Source organism: the organism of the source record quoted next, unplaced genomic scaffold, assembly GCF_019419815.1.
Source record: "Pyrus x bretschneideri cultivar Hongxiangsu unplaced genomic scaffold, Pyrus_bretschneideri_v1 Contig12, whole genome shotgun sequence".
In the NCBI taxonomy this organism is placed as follows: Eukaryota; Viridiplantae; Streptophyta; class Magnoliopsida; order Rosales; family Rosaceae; genus Pyrus; species Pyrus x bretschneideri.
Window position 1 is genome coordinate 8,333,605 of NW_025999413.1, and position 22,120 is coordinate 8,355,724.

Below are 22,120 nucleotides of genomic sequence, written 5' to 3' on the forward strand. Positions count from 1 at the left end.
AACAAAAAACATTGGAACTTCTAATCACAATCACTGTATAAAAAAAATGAGGGATTTAAAACCAACCCTGCAATTTCCTTTTATATTAAACGAACTCAAACTCTCATTCTATTATTCATGTCCACCAATAATTCAATAAATGAAGAAATCTCCATGGTTTTTCCACCATTCCAATTATAATGAACAATTCATAACTTCGATTTATGATTTCTTTCCCGTTCGATAAATTTCATCTTGATTTTCGTAAATATTAAAATTTTCAGCCATAGATATCATTGGCAAAACAACGATTTCATCATCTTTTTGTTTTATCCCAATACATGACTAGCAACTGGAAAAGATTGTAATATACTTGATCAATACACATCACATTGATAACTTATTCTCACATCCCACACATGGAGCTTTTCTCCCGAAAACACTGGGCCTTTGTGCCCATTCAATTATTTCTCCACATTTCACGGGTCATTTCGCCTAAATCAACATTCACGGGGCCACTTTGCCCAATCAAACATCCACGTGCCATTTTGCCCAATCAAACATTCCTCCCATTTCACGGGGCATCACGCCCAAATCGATATCCACGGGTCTTTTCGTCCAAATCAACATTCCTCAATTTCATAGGTATAATACGACTTTTCCATCTACTTGTCACAATTCCACAATCATCTTACATTCAAATTTTTCATAATGCATAACACAAAATCAACCCAATTCAAGATTAATCCGAAACTTTAAATCAAACGTTCATTCTTAAAGTTACACATAAAATATGACATTTTAAAATCTTCTACTCCTACTCAATTCAATTCACTTCATAGTGATTCACAATATAGGCATTACACATAAATTCACCATTAGTCAAAGAACTTATGAAATAATGCAATATCAATGCAATTCACAATTCACATCCATGAGCACCAATAATATCTCACATTGTAAGGTAAGATCATTCGCTCTGATACCATTTGTGAGAACCTGCCCCGCCAATTCGGAAATTACATTTAGTGATAGGCCAAAAGTGTCATTGTTACCTTTTATGTTAATAACCATTCTAACAATTCTCAATTGACGATTTTCCACTAAAATTTAATCTCGTTTATTTTATGGCTACATCTAACTTCTCGTTAGACTGCCTACGTACCCTACGAAACGATCAAGCCATTCGTAGTTCACAATTTCCTTTTTAATCCATTTCCGATAATATCCAAATGACAGAAATATCCAACATTAGTTTTAAGAATCGAAACACATCAATTGCATACCAAATACGTATTTAGAATATCAAAATTTGCATAAAAACGCAGCATCGGCCCACTGGCCACGAGCCACCATAGGTGGCAGTTTCCGGCGAACAGAAACTCAGTTTTTCGATGAACTCCAAAAATTACCAAATTTTACAGACAAATAGAGTTCAATGAGAGGAACAACTTTCATACCTAGGCCAAAGTCCAATTCGGCCTGGAAACACCTCAATTCGCCCTCGAACCGCGGGAATCCCTTGAATTAGGTGTTCTTGATTTGACTCCAAAATGAACTCCAATGCCTCATCCAATGATTGGGCCTTGCTCCTGGGGTTGAAAGGAGTCTATTAGTGGTAGGGATCAATGATAATCGTTGTTGGAATCACCAGAAAAGGAAGAAAATCGCCATGACAACCATGGGTTTGTGGCTTCGATTTGTAAAATTGGGTAAGAAATTGAGAAATCCAACACCTCAGGGATGTTAAGCTCACCTTGAGCTTCCCATAGACACCAGAATCACCTTCAACGGACATCGAACGGATGACATAGGACCGGGTCAAGGAACGGGTTGGGTGGAGAAACCAGGTTGGCTGGTTCTCACCTTCTCCCTTTCCTCATTTCCCTCATTTCCTTTTCTTCCCATTGGTCCTCCCTTCCCCCCACCCCCCCCCCCCCACATTTTTTCTAGATTGGTTACCCTTCCCCCTTCTTCTCTCCCGCATCTCTCATTTTCCTCCTCTCTCATGCTATCATCTAGTAGCTTCCAGACTTATCTTCCTCTTCTTCTTCTTCTTTTTTTTTAATATTTTTTTTTCTAAAACCTCTAATTTCTTCGTTTCAATTCTGATTCACAAATGGTTTTCGCCTATGCTTTCATAGGATCAAGCTCTATCCAAATACGTCAAGAAATACAATAAAATACATGAGGATAAAATATGTCCTCGTCAAATTACGTTTAGTCAACTAGGGTATTTTCGTCTTTTCCACTTATCGATAAATTTTTCGACGTAAGTTATAATAAATTCCGGAAACAAAATTCTAAAATTTCTCTAATCAAATTTTTATAACCATAAATTTATTCTCGATTTACTCCACATAATCATATATTTTAAATTTTCAGGGTATTACAGGGCGTATCTGTGACATCCCACATCGCCCAGGGGAGTGATCCTTATATGTATATTCCCATCCCTACCTAGCACGAGGCCTTTTGGGAGCTCACTGGCTTCGGGTTCCGTAGGAACTCCGAAGTTAAGCGAGAAGGGGGCTAGAGCACTCCCAGGATGGGTGACCCACTGGGAAGTTGCTCGTGAGTTCCCAGAAACAAAACTGTGAGGGAATGGTAAGCCCAAAGCGGACAATATCGTGCTACGGTGGTGGAGCGGGCCCGGGAAGTGGTCCGTCCCGGGCCGGGATGTGACAATTTGGTATCAGAGCCTAACCCTGGTCGCGTGTGTGCCGACGAGGACGTCGGGCCCCTAAGGGGGGTGGATTGTGACATCCCACATCGCCCAGGGAAGTGATCCTTATATGTATATTCTCATCCCTACCTAGCACGAGGCCTTTTGGGAGCTCACTGGCTTCGGGTTCCGTAGGAACTCCGAAGTTAAGCGAGAAGGGGGCTAGAGCAATCCCATGATGGGTGACCCACTGGGAAGTTGCTCGTGAGTTCCCAAAAACAAAACCGTGAGGGCTTGGTAAGCCCAAAGCGGACAATATCGTGCTACGGTGGTGTAGCGAGCCCGGGAAGTGGTCCCACCCGGGCCAGGATGTGACAATTTGGTATCAGAGCCTAACCCTGGTCGCGTGTGTGCCGACGAGGACGTCGGGCCCCTAAGGGGGGTGGATTGTGACATCCCACATCGCCCAGGGGAGTGATCATTATATGTATATTCCCATCCCTACCTAGCATGAGGCCTTTTGGGAGCTCACTGGCTTCGGGTTCCGTAGGAACTCCGAAGTTAAGCGAGAAGGGGGCTAGAGCACTCCCAGGATGGGTGACCCACTGGGAAGTTGCTCGTGAGTTCCCAGAAACAAAACCGTGAGGGAATGGTAAGCCCAAAGCGGACAATATCGTGCTATGGTGGTGGAGCGGGCCCGGAAAGTGGTCTGTCCCGGGCCGGGATGTGACAAATATGGTTAGTTTGGTTCACGTAAGGATATGAATGAAATCATAGAATAAGATCTTGATTTCGTTCAATGTTAACGGTACTGCAGATTGGTTTGAAATACCTTATCCTTATTATGTAATTGAAATCTCAGGGACAAGATTTATTTCAATGGGGGTCGAATGTAATATCTTGAAAATTTAAAATATATGATTATGTGGAGTAAATCGAGAATAAATAGATTTATGGTTATAAAAAATTGATTAGAGAAATTTCAGAATTTTATTTCTAGAATTTATTATAATTTATGTCAAAAAATTTATCGATAAGTGAAAAAGATGAAAATGCCCTAGTTGACTAAATGTAATTTTACAAGGACATATTTTATCCTCATGTATTTTATCGTATTTCTTGACGTATTTGAATAGAGCTCGATCATACGAAAGCGTAGGCAAAAACCATTTGTGAATCGGAATTGAAATGAAGAAATTAGAGGTTTTAGAATATTTTTTTTTTTTTTAAAAAAGAAGAAGAAAAGAAGAGGAAAAGGAGTCTGGAAGCTGCCAAATGGCAACGTGAGAGATAAGGAAAATGAGAGATGCGGGAGAGAAGAAGTGTAACATCCCACATCACCCAGAGAAGTGGATCTTGTAAGCCTTATATGTATATTTTCATCTCTACCTAGCACGAGGCCTTTTGGGAACTCACTGGCTTCGGGTTCCATTGGAACTTCGATGTTAAGCGAGTTCGCGTGAGAGCAATTCCAAGAGGGGTGACCCACTGGGAAGTTCTCTTGTGAGTTCCCAGAAACAAAACCGTAAGGGTGTGGTAGGGGCCCAAAGCGGACAACATTGTGTTACGGTGGAGTTGTGCTCGGGATGTGGTGGGGGTTCGGGCCAGGATGTGACAAGAAGGGGGAAGGGTGACCAATATGGAAAGAGGGGAGAAGGGAGGACCAATGGGAAGAAAAGGAAATGAGGGAAGGGAGAATGAGAGAATCGGCCAACTTAGTTTCTCTACCCGACCTAGTTCATTGACCCGGTTCCATCTCCTCCGTCCAATGTCTGTTGGAGGTGATTATGGTGTCTATAGGAAGCTCTCGGTGAGCCCAACATCCCTGAGGTGTTGGATTTCTCAATTTCTTACCCAATTTTACAAATCGAAGCCACAAACCCATGGTTGTCCTGAAGGTTTTCTTCCTTTTCTGGTGATTTTGACAACGACTATCATCAATCCCCACCACTAATAGACTCCCCCTCAACCCCAGGAGTAAGGCCCAATCATTGGATGAGGCATCGAAGTTCGTTTTGGAGTCGAATCAAGAACACCCAATTCAAAGGTTTCCAGTGATTCAAGGGAGAATTGAGATGTTTCCAAGCCGAATTGGACTTCCGCCCAGGTATAAAAGTTGTTCCTCTCATTGAAATCTACTTGCCTATAAAATTTGGTAATTTTTAGAGTTCGTCGGAAAACTGGGTTTCTGTTTGCCAAAAACCGCCACCTGCGACGGCACGTGGCCAGTGGGCCGATGCTGTCTTTTTATGCAAATTTTGATATTCAAAATGTATTTGGTATCCAATTGATGTGTTTTGATTATTAAAACTAATGCTGGATATTTATGTCATTTGGATATGATCGGAAATGGATTAAAAAAGAAATTGTAAACTACGAATGTCTTGATCCCTTCGTAGGGTACGTAGGAAGTCTAACGAGAAGTTAGATGCAGCCATAAAATAAACGAGATTAAATTTTAGTGGAAAATTGTCAATTGAGAATTGTTAGAATGGTTATTAACATAAAAGGTAACAACGACACTTTTGGCCTATCACTAAATGTAATTCCTTGAATTAAATTGGTGGGACGGGTTGTCACACGCCCCAACCTTGATACCCCCCTAAATATCAGGGTAGGCACATGCTGATCGACACCCAAGGGTGATGAAGCCATTAAAAACATGCATACATATCAAATATGTAATTAGAAAGAGAAATACTAGTGCAGAAACTTGTTCAGAGCATACAACTAACCAAGAATAAAGTGAAAAAAGCATTATAGAAAGGTACGAACCGAGGAATGTGTACTACATAAAGGAGACTCAAAGATGCCTGAGCGGATGTGCCCTGACGCCGGGATCAGTGTGCCTCAAATCTAAATCCTGAGGGGGTGCAAAACCAAAAGAGTGAGTGGACCAAAGTTTATAATAATAGTACTAATAATAATAAAAACCATTTCGTTTATGAACATACTAACCCCATGTTTTGAAAACATATACAATACTACATATAGTAAGTTTTCAGAAAACTCTAGCATGCCACGACATCATTCGTAAAACAAGTACGAGTAAAACCATGCTCAATAATGGTGTTATCATCTCCTGAAGGTAAATCCATAAATTCATCAATATTGTACTCTATAGGGGTATCATAGTTGCCTGAAGGCAATACCTGTCCATCACCCAAAGGTAAAGATGTATGACACTGGGTTATGCTAGTGAAGAAACCTAGTAAGCCCCATCATCTGAAGGTGAAGCTGTACGACTATGGGTTACGCCAGAGAAGAAACATATAACATCACACACCGACACTAGCCCCGAGCTAGTGAAGCTGGGGGTATATAATCAATATCACGAACTCCTCATTCACCCAAAGGCAGTACATGTCCATCATCCGAAGGTGAAGCTGTACGACACTAGATTACGCTAGTGAAGAAATATGTTAGGCCCCATCACCCGAAGGTGAAGCTGTACGACTCTGGGTTACGTCGGAGAAGAAATATATACATAGATATCCTCAATTATGTCATATGGCCATAGACGTCTACATACCCGTGTTGTGTGGATATGTTGTATGATAACCTATTAGATAAGTACCGAAAACAAAATCTCATCTCAAATCTGAAACTCAAAAGCTCAAAGTCTCATCTCATCAATCCATGATATTGCACAATCATAAATCCGTGAAATAAATCATATTCGAAAACCATAAAAATTCATATACGAGAATCCAATAATTTATATCCTTTAGTAAAACGTAATTTCGATATATCATAATTATTTCAAAATCATGAATATAGAATTCACAAGACATAATAGAAAACCTACTCATTTCATAAAATATGCAATGCATGCAAACCTAACATTTTATAAAACCATTCGAGCTAGCGAGGATTGAGTCACTTTCCACCAATGCACCTAACCAGAATTAGGAACCATTTAGTAAAACTCTGCTAAAACGTTAGAATTTGGGAAAACAGACAATGGATTCAGATTCAGCATGTGGAAAAATCTAAGGAGGGATCTCGGGTTTCCCCCCACGCGCTACTGCACGAACCACCACAGGGCGGTGACCCTGAAGGCTATGCGCCACTGCATGTGGTTGTTTCTGGCGAACGGAAACCCAATTTTTCGACTTACTTTAAAAATTACCAAACTTTTACAGGCAAGTAGAGCTCAATGAGAGGAACAACTTTCATACCTGGGCCGAAGTCCAATTGGGCCAGAAAACATCTCAAATCACCCTCGATTCGTCGGAACCTTAGAAATGGGTATTCATTTATTCGTCCTCAAATCGAACTCCGACACCCCCCATCTTGTTTAGGGCTTATTCCTGGGGTTTAAGGAGGTCCTTTAGTGGTGGTGGTGGAAGAAATAAGCTTTAGAAATGGTCGATCGTCGACAAAGGGTTTTCGAACCCGTGGGTACTATGCACCATGAAATGTGGCCAAAACTCATCGGGTTTGGGGTGGGAATCACAGGAGGGATTCTGTGATGATGTTTACAAGTGGTGGCTAGCCGTGAAAAGTTGTTGACTGCTCCTCACTTATTTTCTTTCTCTGCTCTCTGATTGGTCGTCCCCCTTACTTTCTTCTCTCATCCCTACATCCTAGCCACACATGTGGCACCATCTCACTACTCCAGCAAATCTGGAGCCTTCTAGATGATGGTCAAATGACCATTTTGCCCTCAACTTCGTAGTTCTGTAAAATCCTCATTTTAGCTCCAAATTCAATTCAGCTTGTGCCTACTCGTTCGTAACATTGAGTACTACAAGAATACTCCAAGGAACAGTCCTTACATGACACGACAAGACGGTCAACAAAAGTCAACGCATTTGCCTCGAAGGGCATTTTTCGTAATTTCACATTTAAAAATTATAAAAACCGTAATATTTAGAGACGGGTCGTTACAAAATAGCGCTTGAGATTATTAACATTTTTGGTTATGTTTGACAGAAAAGTCTAGGTGTTTATATGTTAGACATGCTTTATGAAAGAAGCACATGCTTTTAATTAATTTTGACATGCTTCTACTAGCAAATTTTAGTGAAAGCGCTTTTAAACAAAAGTTAAAGGGCAAAAAAGTATATTTAAACAGATAACCCTTTTAGCCCTTGTAGATGCAAACTCAAATAGTCTTTGATTACATATGAAATACAACATTAGACAGAGGATCTTAATGTTTTGCATTTCAAATTTTCCCAAGTTCAAAACGATGTCGTTTTGGCGTGATTATTTTTTTTATTTTTGAAAAAGGCTATGCAACCATCGCTGCCCAGCAATAGGGAGCAAACTTGCTAGTTTTCCGATGGACTAGAAGGGCGGCCCATCGCTCTTGTGCTCGATTTCTGGCAAACGGAGGTGCGGCCGATGCATGTAGCCTAAATCCACTAGTAACATGTCCTTGGTTAGAAAAGCAATTCAACATTAGATAGAGCATCCCAACGTTTAGTAATGCCTTAGTTAAAAACGTATTTCAAATTTCTCTAATGTTTTGTAGTGTATTTTTGTTACTTAGTATTACGGTTTAGTCGTATTCCTCACTTATAAGTAACGGATTTTAGATTTAAATATCGTGGATAGCAAGTTCAATACTAATTTATTATCTTATTTTTTAGTATAAATTTGTTGTAATAAAAATATGTTTCGAAATGCAAATTTTATTTATAGCCCAAATCCATTAGTCCTGAATTATCTCTTATTTACCCACACCATTTGGAATACCAATTGGGCCCTTCAGCCAGTAGGCTCCTCAATTCAAGCCCATAAACCACTAAAAGATTTTCAAGGTGCCCAAAGAATTATTGAGCCAACTCCACGAGAAAATTGGAAAGAAAAACTAGGAAGATGTGTTTATGTGAGGCCCATTCCATGCAGAGAGAATGGAAACAGACACAGAGATACTCCACACCGCCCAAAAATCTTCCTGAAATTTTAGACCGCAAAAACTATTGTACTTTCTTTGTACAATCAAGTTTGAATCCGTCGCTCGCAAAGTTTAGAAGTAAAAATTAACATATCCAAGCATATAAGCCTCTGCACTAATCCTTTAAATTAGGTAATGATCTTTCATGCTATATCTGAACTGAACAAGCTAGTCTGGGACAAAACTGAAAACCCTAGCAAAGTTGAGAAAACTGGGTTTTTGCATAGATTTTCATGCCTGTTCTGATGCTTTTGAAAACCCTAGCAAGGTTGAGAAAACTAGGTTTTTGCATAGATTTTCATGCCTATTTTGATGCTTTTGGTACGGTATCTTGTGGTTTTGTGCTAATAAGATTTTGTGTCGCATGAGCTTTCCAACAGTATACCATACATTCATACGCGTCTGGCGTCCCCATTTAAATGACGAAAGATATTAAAGCTCATTTGCCTTTGTACATTACAACTGAAAAATGGTGATAATTTTTTTTTTTTGTAACGACTCCAGATCATAGATTAAGTCACAGGGAAAAGCAAGATAAAGCAGACGTAATCTATATACTTTTTTCTATTGAATGTTTGTTGCAATACTATATATATGAAACCTTCCCAATCAAACAAAAACGATATATCTTTGAGAACTGGCACGGACCATTTGCCAAAACCCAGCATTGCTCAACCACCTGTTGAGAAAAGTAGAAGTACCACACCATCCTGTACCCCATAGTTGCCAAGCTCACAATCTTGAGGAAGTGCCTCAAGCTGTCCCAATGCATACATTTAACTATGCGGCCGGGGCAACAGCGCCTGCATCATCGTCGTCGTCGTCGTCGTCATCCCAATTATATTTTTTGTGAACATAGAGCTGAGTCTTCATCAGGTCCTCCTTAACAACCAACTTGGAAGAATTCCAAGTCTCCATAGCAAATGATATATATTTATATATGTGTGTGTCTGTGTTTATAAATAAATATTAAATCGCTTAATGACCAACAATGGAACTGCTTACCCAAGAAGTTGACCAAGAAACTAAATAAGTCATGTACTGCAGGTAGACCTTTATATTTTATGCTGGAGACTGCAGTAGTATAGTATATAGTATACATCTCTGCTTGTATATTTATAATAAGGAAACAAGGGAATAATACCATATCTCTCTGACAGAGACCTGATATTTTCTTATGGTGCGTTCTGCTATCCCTTTAGTTTTTTCTGATCTTGAGTGATGACATGGTTGGGCTCCCTCCATTCATTTGTCATAGTGGGATGTTGGTTTTTACACGTTGGCTAAGCTCATGGCAAGTGTCTGCACTACACATTCCATACGTGGAATCAACAGTCCATCCACGCTCTGAGGGCCTATACCTCCATGTCATAGAACACGGAACTTGCTGAAAAAATCTCATTTCTAATCAATTTCTACAACGGAAAAGCTACGGCACAGCAAACGGGAAATCCACAGTTTGCGCCATCCAATCTAGTCACATTAGAGTATAGTTTTACATCAAGTGACTTAGCTACGTTTTAAAAGAAAAGGAAAATAACTCGTCTATGCAGATTTGGTCCTATTTATTAACGTTGTTATGTTTGAGGGTGTAGAATCAACATCCATACATGTTATAGCTTTAAATTAAGATGCTAGTCTTATTCTATGTTTGGAATTCCTTTTAAAATGATTGAAAATACTTTTAATGAAAGTGTTTGTGGAACTAATTCTTAGTAAAAATGTAAGTGAATCTTGGTGTTTGCAAGAAGCACATAACTGGTGCTTCTTCTAAAATACACTTCAAGTGCTTTTGGAACCCAAAACTACTTTCACCAAAAGCGTTTTCAATCATTTGAAAAACATTTCCAAACGAGCTATTATATCGGTTAAGTGATTGGATTTTAGGGTTTAAGTCTCAAATATTGGGTACGAAGCCAAACAATTAAATCTGAAATTGAAGCTCTAAGAGTGATTTTATATCCTAAATAATCAATATTTTCATTAACAAAAAAAAAAAATCAGACCTTTTTCTTTTTTGGTCAAACAATAAATCTTATTAGATTAGGTGTTAGATTAGCCACCGATTAAGTTTAAACCCACGCCGTCGTGCAAGGGTTCAACCTTTCCAATAAATAATTTTTTTTTTCTCTATACCTTCAATAAATGAGATTAAAGTAGTATAAAATTGATTGTAAGTACGATTTTCTTGACCCGATGTTCATCCTCTTGGAAAGAAGAAACATCCTACTATGAGAATTTTTTTTTTTTTTTTTGGATAAATTAAGTTTCCATTCCTCATTTCTCCTTCTCATTAAGTGAAACCTTATTCCTTATTTATTTTTAGTCATCAAGGTCCGAAAAGGATCCTCTTCGAATCCTTTTTTTGGGGATCCCGTGATTGCGATCGTTCATCGTATATCGTGTAATCAGAAATCATTTTAAATTTAAATTTCAAAATTAAATATAAAAACTACCTAAAGAAAACTGACCGCACGATATACTATGAACAGTCATAATCACAAGAACCCGAGGATCCCCAGGATCCCTAGGAAAAAGGATCACCGGATCCTTTCCATCAAGGTCCCTTGACTTTTCTTTATGTCATTATTTGAATATTAAATTATTTCCAAGTCATTATATGTCAATTTAAAAATAAAAATTTATTAATCATTTTCAAATATAATCTTTTTAGTGTTTTTTTTTTCTTCATATATTTCTATTTATAATTTGTATCATTTTTTTTATACCAATATTCTTTTTAGTTTTAATTTTTATCCATAATTTTGAATTTTAATATGTACCCATATTTTCTGTTTAATTTGTGCCCTTAGTTTTGAATTTTAATATGTACCCATATTTTTAATTTAATTTGTACCAATATTTTTTTATGAATGTACCCATGCTAATTATATGTGTTTATTTTATGTTTTAAAATATATCAATAGTTATTTCTTGCACTATATTAATAACTAAGTGGGTACAATTTTTTTTTGCTAGAACTATGTGCAAACAAATTACTCTATTATTAATTTTTAAGTAATTGTTATTGTAACAATATTATTTGGATTTGTTTAAATTTCATAATTTGTGGGATATTGAATGCATAAAAGCAGTAGTTAAATCCCTTAAATGATGCTAGGGACCTTGGTCAAACTATTTAAACAAATAAGGTTTCATTATAACAACTAGGTTGATTAGGGATCGGAAACAAAATGACCTTTTTTTTTTTGTTGTCAAACGATAGATTTTGTTAGATTAGCAACCGATGAGGTTTGAATTCACGCCATCATGGAAGAGCTCAACAGATTTTCATCACTGTAATAAAGGATCACTTGCTCCTATGAGTAATTTCATATATACTAATAGAAAACGTTCCTAACAAATCTAATTTATGTATTGAAATTTTTGTGTTTCAATTTTCTTTCATAAGAAGGTTTAGTAGTCATTGAACTTTTGTTATAATGTTGACCATTTTGGTTTGGAAAGTCCGACTTCGACATGAGTAATTTCTCAATCGAAAAAGTCTTAAATCTAATCATTCCGAAAAAAATTAGATTGAATCAAAATGCATCTAGCTAGTGATTCTGAAAATTTCAAACTAAGCCCCAATTTTGGATTCCCTTTAATTTTAGTTATTTACTAGTTGTATGTATCTTGTAGTCAAATTTTATATTTTTATCGTGTCCATTTGTAACTAATTTTGGATTCCCTTTAATTTTTATTTCTTATATTTAATCATAAACATATATATACAAAATAAAGAGTAGAATTTGACGAGTATAAATTTAGGTGTGCACTATTGTACCTGTATATTACAAACAGACATGTATTTATGTTTTATACACTCATAAACATAGTTCTATGGTGATGCTAGGAAGACCAAATTTGCAAATCAAATAACATGGCTATTGATAATTGGATTATTACTTAAGTATTGATTAATGTACTTAGTTCCTATTCAATTACAAATTTGGTTTAAAAGTTTGATCTCCCTAGCATTATCTTAGTTATATATATTCATAAAATAAACATACTTAAATACTACAAAATTAATAGGCTTAATTGGATTAATAGTCCTCGTGGTGACATAATAGTTAGAAGATAGCCCCTGTGGTAAAAAAAAAAAAAAAAAAAAGAAAAGAAAAGAAAAGAAAAAGGATTTAAGCCCCTATGGTGAAGTTTATTAGGATTTATGCCCAAAATTATAAATTATGTTAACTTTCTGTTAAACATTAGCACACGAGCCAGCCCCACGTGTTAACAATTAACGGAGAGTTTCGTTTTAGCCTAATATGTGTAAGGAGAGTTCTGTTTTAAACTAATATGTGTGGCTCAAGTGCTAATAATTAACAAAAAGTTGACGTAATTTTCAATTTTGGGCATAAATCCTAACAAACTTCACCACATGGGCTTAAATCCTAGTTTTTTTTTTCACCGCATGGGCTATCTTTCAACTACCCTATTACTACGGGGACTAATAATCCAATTAGGCCAAATTAGTAATGAAAAATATACAAAATACGTACTAAAAATTAAGGGAAAACACTGGATTGCATGACCACAAAATTAAGTTTGAAAAACATGTAAAATGTAGGAATTTTGTAATATGTTTCAAAAATTCTGAGATCATACCGATTTTCAAAACTCTTAATACTCTAAATATTCCGAAATTGGAAAGCAATTTTTATTCCGAAATTTTTTGGATTAGAATAGAAAAGCTTGTTTCTGATCAAATCCTATGTATCGAAAATCAGCACTATCTATTACATTATAAGTATAGTTCAAGTGATGGATATGGGGTAGAATTGAGCTTACGTACATCAAGATCTTTATTAACTACATGCAAAATCAAGTCCATGTAAGAAATGCAAATCGAGATTTTTTTTTTGGGGGGGGGGGGGGGGGGGGGAGAGAGAAGAGAGAGAGAGAGAGAGAGAGAGAGAGAGAGAGATCTTATTAGGTACTCATAATAATTAAGTAGATATCACTAATTACAAAAGTGCAATATGCCAATATTACATCGGTACGTACATGATTATCACATCAGTAATGAAGAAGCTGTCCTTGATTAGGATGATATAGGGGAAGAGCACCACGGACAACCAATAGTACTTCTAACTCAGATACCTCTGGTGCTTAATATACAAGCCACAGAGGAATCTTTTGTTTATTTACATTGTATGCATGCAGCTCCTAATATTAGATTACCATACCAGTATATATACACTTCCTCTGTGTAAGGAAATTTTTTGTCTACAAACAGTTGTATTAAATATAGGATATTGATCCGTGAGTATAAGTTCATAACTGCATGCGGATATTCTTACTATATTTATAAATTTTTCTCTTCAGCTCAAGACTCAAGTTGATGAAGTATATCAAACCTTATGCCACTGATCCCCATCCACAACACTAGTAACTATGCTGCTGGTGCCACATCTCCGTCGTCGTCGTCATCATCGTCGTCCCCATCATTTTCTGTATAGAAAGAGGGAGTTGGGACTTGGTCCTCATCCATGCCTATCTTGGGAAAGCCAGGCTTCCTATTGCTGGTAACGATCACCATTGGAATAAAAAAGAGTAAACGATGGATATAATTCGTGAAACTGAAGCCCCGTCCTTATTTATAGACTAGTAAAATAGAAATGGACATGATACACGTTAAAATGTGAGCATCCAATACGGCTTAGCATGTGAGACTGAGAGTACCACATATTCGTTTTATATTGGGTGATGTGTGAGCACGTGTGACTCTTAGATCTAACATGTGAATAGCTAGCCCTAGTATCTACTATGTCGGAATATGTGAGCATCCAACTCTAAAACTAATTGATAATAAGTAAAGAGACCCAATCTTTTAATTAAGCACTTAATGCCAGACTTCATCTCCAATGTGGAATGTACTCTCAACAATGTGATAAGACGAGATAACATGTATGTGAGAGGTTCTTATTAGCTCGAAATATATTATCGTTTGTGTACGTGTATACACACGCGTCATTAATGTCTTTGTCCAACATCACTCCACTTTATCATGCATTTACCAAATTTAAGTTTGAGTTTTAAAATTTCTCTTCTCAATATTGAAAGAGGTCTCAAGTTTGAATCCATCTTCCTAAAACTTTTAGTTTGAAAGCATATCACTTCATAATCTCCAAACTATGTGAACCAAACAATCCCTTTTAATCTCAATCAACAATTTAAATATGGCATCAAAACTGAAAAAAAAAAAAAAAAGAAGAAGAGGAAATTGCTAAGTTTTTCTTGTTTTAGTATGTATTAAAAAAAAAAAATAGATAGTTCATTATGAAGATCTTAAGTTGTTATCAAAATTGTTTATTTGTTTGCTAATATGGATAACTAAATTATTTCTAATTTGACTGGTTTTTTTAAGAAGTGATTTAACAAACGAATGGTATAGATTATAACATGTTTATTATGAAAGATTAGTTGTTAATCACATTCAGAGTGAACAATGAGGTGTGTCATGTGTGTGTGTGTGTATCCGCTTGCATGTTCTATTATTATGCTCTAATCTTTATACACACGACGACGGTTCACTAATAGAAAAGAACTAGAACATTAGCCTATTTCAGAAACTTTTTATTCCAGTACTTTTTCCTTTCAATTCATTTGAAACATAAACTTAAAAAAAGATGATATGTGTGATGTATTATATACACGTTACCTCTTGAGATTTATGAGGAGGCAGATAGATAAGTCAGAGAATATGCACCATGAGTACTGAAAAGGAGAGGAAGGGAGGTCTGCAATATCATTTATATATATACATTAAGCTTTAGCTCCACACATTTTGCCTAAAAGGCAGAGTGAAGGTGAGGGACCACACGTGCGTGAGCTCAACTCATGGAAGGTGGCTGCACTGCACATTCCACGCATGGAATCAGCAATCCATGCACACTCCCTCGAGCTCTTTCCTCATGCACGTCCAGACAACCTGGAGTATCTGCAAGTTATTTCTATTTGTACATTTGATATCTTTGTTCCTTTTATTGACAACCATATGTATTCAATAGCATTTAAATACAATCTACGAAATCATATGTACCACACATGCATGTTCTGCGAATCAAGCAGGCCGCAGGCTAATCATGACTGTATATTAAACATGTTCATGCATGATTTATTAGGAACTTGATTTACATATATAAAACTGCATATTCACGTAACGACTAGGATCATCACATATATATGTATTTATATATACACATACGCACACATATATTGATAGTGTTCGAGTGCTAAGTAGTTAATAAATTAATAAGACACTAGTCATTCATTTGGGTCTACTCCACAATGTCTTTGGTCATGATCCAAATTATTTGTTCTTTATGTCGTCATTCTAATGTCACCTGTACAAAACTAATAAGCAAAATCAAAATCGTCTCACCATGTAATTGTTCTCACAAAAATTTACATATTGTTTTATAGGATATATTGTGTTAGTTTATCTGTTTCATATCATGAGTTTCTACATAAAAAAAAGTACATAATATACATGATCCATGAACATTATGCAGACTGTGTCATCAATCACCTTGTAACTGGAATCACGATCAAGCCACTGAGAACGCCACGTACTTTATGTAGTGCATGTCTAGCTAGCTCAGTTATAGTTATTCTGTCGAAGTTTTAAAAAGATATCATGTGCTTTGGTTTGTCTTGGTATCTAACATCAATGTTGATCAAATTGCACATGCTCAAGAAAGAAACAAAAGTGGAAGACCAGTTGACCAATTGTTATCAACCCACAAACACACCCCCACCCACCCCCCCCCCCCCCCCCCCCCCCCCCCCCCCCCCCCCAACCCCACCAAAAAAAAAAAAAAACAGAAAATATTGCTCTTACGCTTACCAAATGGTCCTCAAAAGTGCACTATATCACAATAGGTAATCTTACTGATCGACATTAAGGTTGGCCATACAACGTGAAAAATCTTCCACCATATGTCTTATTTGACCATCAAATAAAATGTTGCCTTATTATCATTTACTTACAGCTACACTTTTATTAATAAAAATATTAACATCTATGTAATCAAAGAATCGATAATACTAATAGTATAAACAACATATATCAATAATCAATAACGTGTTATAACATTAAGTTATCGTACATATCAAAGTGTTCACTCAAGATTCTCCTTACTGCTAGACCTCTGGGCTCTGTAGTGTTTCTTTCATTGTACTAGAGGTCGACAACCAGCAACCAACAAATCGTCGACAGGATGGATGGATTGAAATTTGGAATTGACAAAACAAGTTGTTATCCATAAAGATATTATCCGGTTAGAGATAACAATGGGGCAGATCGGGTTCGAATATAATATCCCTATATGCGAACTCGTTTATTTTTGTCAAACTCAAAACCATAGAACCTCTAAATGCATTTTTTGGGTAACCGAACACGTCGGATAATAAATTTTTTATCGGATAACGGTTTTCCTGATTATACCATTATATATTTATATATTGCATTATATTAATAATAGTAGTCTATTTAATCTTGTTTTGTTTAAAATCCGCTATTTAATTAAGTATTTATATTTAAACTACATATTAATATAACTCTCTTTGTCAATTAAAAGAGGATGAAAATACTATTTATTCTTCTATCACAACAAAAAAAATTAAGGGCAGCTGTTTTTTGTTTAAACATCACCTATATGTAATTTTAACATCTCTAATTTAAAAATTAAAAAATTAAAAAAAAACCTCTCTCCCTCTCTACCTCTCTTCTCACTATCATGTTTTCTCACTCTCTTCCTCTCCCTCCTTTAATTTAAAAAACAAAAATAAAAAATTTCACACACACACTACCATAATAGTAGTCTATTTAATCTCGTTTTTATTTAAAATTCGCTATTTAGTTAGTAATATAATGCATATAATAAATAAGATAAAACTAGCAAACAATGCTCTTGCGCGATGCTGCGGGATTGAAAACCGTATAAAATTCTATATAGTACTATTTACATACAAAAGATTTAGTAGATAGTCCAATTAAAAATCGTACAAAATATATAAACAATCAGATTGTGATACATAAGCCTAATATGTGCATACTCCTCTTTACTTTGAACTCCCCTGCATATAACAACAATAACGAAGTCTTAACTTAGATCAGGGCGTGCTGACCATCACGCGGAGGTGACGTAACCATGTGCACAGTGCGGAAGCTAATAAAACAATAATAGAAGAAGTACGAATAAATAAAAACTAGCATATATAAGGTAATAGAAATAAGTGCTAGCGTAAGTGAGACACAAGTTCAGAGCATAACGCCTAAAGCAGTCCAAACGAAAATGACGCGACAACAGTACACCCGAAGGTGACCCTACGCTGGTGATCGTTTGTCTGAAATGCCGGGAAAGCCCTCTGGGAAACCACCAAACCTGCTAGACAGCTAGAACCTGGAGAGGCGCAAAACAAAAGCGTGAGTGGGTAAAAACAAAGCTTTTCGAAAACCATTTAACAAATAAGTTCTAACCCCTCGCCGTAAAACCTGTATACTTCCCAGAAAATAAACATATGCACATATATATATATATATAAATGTATCAATCATGCTTCAGGATATGCCATGCCAAATCTCACAATGAAATGCAAGTGCTCAGGTGAAAATCATATCCATAACATATAGTCTGGCAGCCGGAGTCACCTAACGTGACCTGTACGGCTGCATCTAGAGCTCAAATCTCAATCTCAATAACTAAACCTGCCCACAAGTCGGAACCACCTAAAGTGGTCTGTACGACAGGCCTGGGTGTAATACATATAAACGCTCTAGTGCTACGATCACGTGAAGGCTATGCGAATAATCGCGGGTCACCTACGAGTCGGAACCACCTAAAGTGGTCTGTACAACAGGACTGTGCACCTAACTTGGATCCAAGCTGAGTGTGAAGTGCGGGAGGTGAACAACACGTGAAGGACTGTGCCCTACTCTGGGCGGGAGCACTAACACTGGGGGTGCAGGTTATGAGCTCTCTAAGCATCTCGAATCGCTACCGAAAGTAAACATGAATAACACCTACCTGGCACTTACCTATGCGTCCGCAGCACCCAACATGCATATGTATATATATACAACTAATAATGTAACTAACAATGCATAAATAACGATAATCTAACGCATGGCATATGGCCAATGACAATTCAAATCAATATCTGGGAAAATATAAGTATATAGGTATATACGGAAAACCAAAAGCCCACTCACTGGTAAGTGGAAGGGTCATAACCCCTTGCCTCGAGTGACCACGCTCGTCCTCAGGATACGTCTCACCTATATGCGAAATAACTATAAAAATGTTAATTTTAAAGCACATAACCAAACTTTAGAAATAACTTCTCATACAATGCTCAAATGGGGTGTATGAATACACCAACGTGATCTACTCAACCTCAGGAACATCCCCAAATTTTTAAAATAATTTTTCACCGCCGCACGCGCCGGCCACGCGCAGGCACGTGCCTGGCACGCTAACGGCATCAACTGACGCCGTGAGGGAATATTCTGTTATCCCTAACGGTTTCCGTCAACGGCGTCAGGAATATTCCGTCAAACTTGACGGAATATTCCGTCGTCTTCTCCGGCGAGCCTCCGGCGCCGTCGCCGGCGCCGAAAAATCGGGAATTTTTCAAACGTTGATATCTTCTTCGTTTTTCATCCAAATTTCACAAAATTGGTACCAAAATGAAGCTTAGAACTAGAGGAACACAATCATACCACTTTCAAGGGCTAAAATCCACAAAATCTCACCTGAAAAATCAACCCAACTCCGGTCAACTTCGAAACTAGTGATCCCGACGTCCAAAACCATCAAACGAACCACCCCGAGCCTCCTAGGGACCTCACCAAGCTACCTACAAGCTTGAAATTCCCTAAAACGTGAGAAATCACGTGTGCATGAACAGTACCTCAAATCGGACATCGTGTAATCGACGTGAAAACGAAGGTGTTCTTACCTGAAATGGGCATGGTTGGACTCCTACAAGCCTCACGAGTCTGAATATGTGCTTAGTTTCCTCGATCTGTGGAGGTTCGATGGGTGTGTTGGTGTGTCCGTACGTTTCAAAGGAAATGGGAAGGGAATGGGGCTCGGGACAGGCGCAGGGAAACAGGAAGAAAGGTTGTGGAGTGTGGGAAAATGTGTGTGGCCTACAACATGCCAACCACACTAAAAAACAACCAATAAACATAAAGAAATCGAACTAGGGGCAATTTCGTCTTTTCACACGTACGTTGTAATATTTTGGGACGGGCTGTCACAAAAATCACAGATCAAATTAAATAAAAAATTCCAATAAAACTTAATCACAAATTTCATCTTTAGAATTATCAAATATCCAAAAAAAAAAAAAAAAAAAAAAAGAAGAAGATTGAAAGAATCAATTGAGTGAATTAGGAGAAGACATAAATACTTATAAATAAAAATAAAAAATAAACCAAAATCAATATTAACATTTTCTATTCATGTTCATGGTTCTCTACATAAGCATATTTGTTGATTTGGTAATGCTAGAGAGACTAAATTTATAGACAAAATTTGCAAATTAAATGATGTGTCACCAATAGAAATAAGTACATTTATCGTTGCTTAAGTTATAATCCAAATCTAATCATCAACTTCCATATTACTTAGTTTGCAAAATTTAATTTACAAATTTTATCTTCCTAGCATTACCCTAATGGTGCGTTTGTTGCACCAGACTATCTCGGACTGGACTAGCTTCAGGGATTAAGTTGGACTAGCTTAGACTAGACTAATCTAGACTAACTTAATGAAATATTTGGTGCAGTATCAGACTAAGAAGTTAGACTAACAATAAATTATTATTATTATATTTTAATTTCTTTTCTATTAAAAATATCAATATGTAAAAAATGGCATCTTCTTCGCAAATTGTTGGTGCTCCTTTGCACCTTGGAAATTGCAGAACTTCCAATTACAAATGCTTAACCCAAATTCCAGATAAATCAGAAATCGTTCAATTTGGTATCCTAGAAAAATCAGAACTAATTGAAATCATTCAAAATTTGATTAACCAATCTATTCGTAGAATCCAGAAATCGTTCAATTTAATCAGAACGAAATGGTATCCCAAAAAACTCACAAATCCAGCCTCCCTTCACAAACCAAAAGCAGCGAATTCACAGAATCCATCAAATGTTCCAAAACTTTAAAGAACAAAACAAATAAAGTAGAAGAAAAGAAAGAGAGAGAGAGAGAGGAAGAACGCAAAGTACCCAACCCAGAACCCAATCATCTTCTACGAACCCTCCATAGTTATAATCCTTCATAAGGAAAATTAAATCCCAGAAAAATTAAATCATTCAAGCTCACTTGTACATGCCTGACCAGAAATTCGATCTGAAAACCTTAAATCGACGGAGTTCTCTTGATGGAGCTCGTGAGTTCTCTGATTAAAGGTCGAATCTGAGGTCTCATTCGTGATTCTGGGCTCAGGGTGAGGGGGGAGAGAGAGAGAGAGAGAGAGAGAGAGAGAGAGAGAGAGATTGGTGGTGGTTTGGACTTGTGGTGTGATCTTGCCATAGTTTGGTGAGTGTAGGATGCGACGTGAAGAAGAAAGCAGAGAAGGACGCGACGCGAAGAAGAAGAAGAATGCAGCGAGGGTCTTAGCAGTCCCATGGTATTTGGTGGGTCTCGCTAAGACCCTTTAGTGAGAGAGTTAGTGAACACTAGTTCTCTTTAATCCTATTAAACTTAGTCCCACTATGTAACAAACACAGAACTGCACTGATAAGTAGTCCAGTCTAGTCCAGTGAAGACTAATGAAGCCAAACAAACGCTAAAGGTTAAAGCAAAGGCTTTGGCCTTTGACGGCATATTGAATACCTCCCTTAGTTCGAAAAATAAAACTACTCTGCATCAGCAGCAAGCTTTGTTTATCAGTCTCTTTCATCCTAATCCACCTTTTATGGCATATTGTTTTTCAGTCTTCTTTTATTTATTTATTTATCATAATCCATCCTTTTGTTGGTCTGAGACATTTCATCTCTATTTCCTCACAAAATCTCCCTGATTATTCGGCCATTTATTTACATCTGTGAAATTCAAATTCAAACTCAGCAGAACGCACAAACCAAACTCAGATTAGGAAAAACCCTCAATTTCCCAAAATCCCACCATAGGAATTTTCGAATGAGAGAGATGGGAACTTTTAGAGAGGAACCAAAAACACCAATCCTCTCCCTTTCATCTCAGAAACCAAAATCACTCGTTACGTTCCGGCGAGGAGAGGATTCTTTTTTGTTGGTTTGGTCGTCGTCCCAGCTGGGTCGCGGGGAGAGGAGTGAGAGGAAGAGAGAGAAGGGAGAACCAAGAAAAAGAAGATACAAAATAAATACAGTATATATATCCGATGGGTGTATCAGGATAACATATAATCAAAATTAATGTAAAATTGGGAGAGTAAAATCGGCAGACCACAGTTCTTAAGAACAGTGTTTCAGTGTATTTTCAGTTTTAGTGTATATTAAATTTATATTATCAAGAAAATATTTATATTATTAATAATTGATAAGCATATGATTTAGG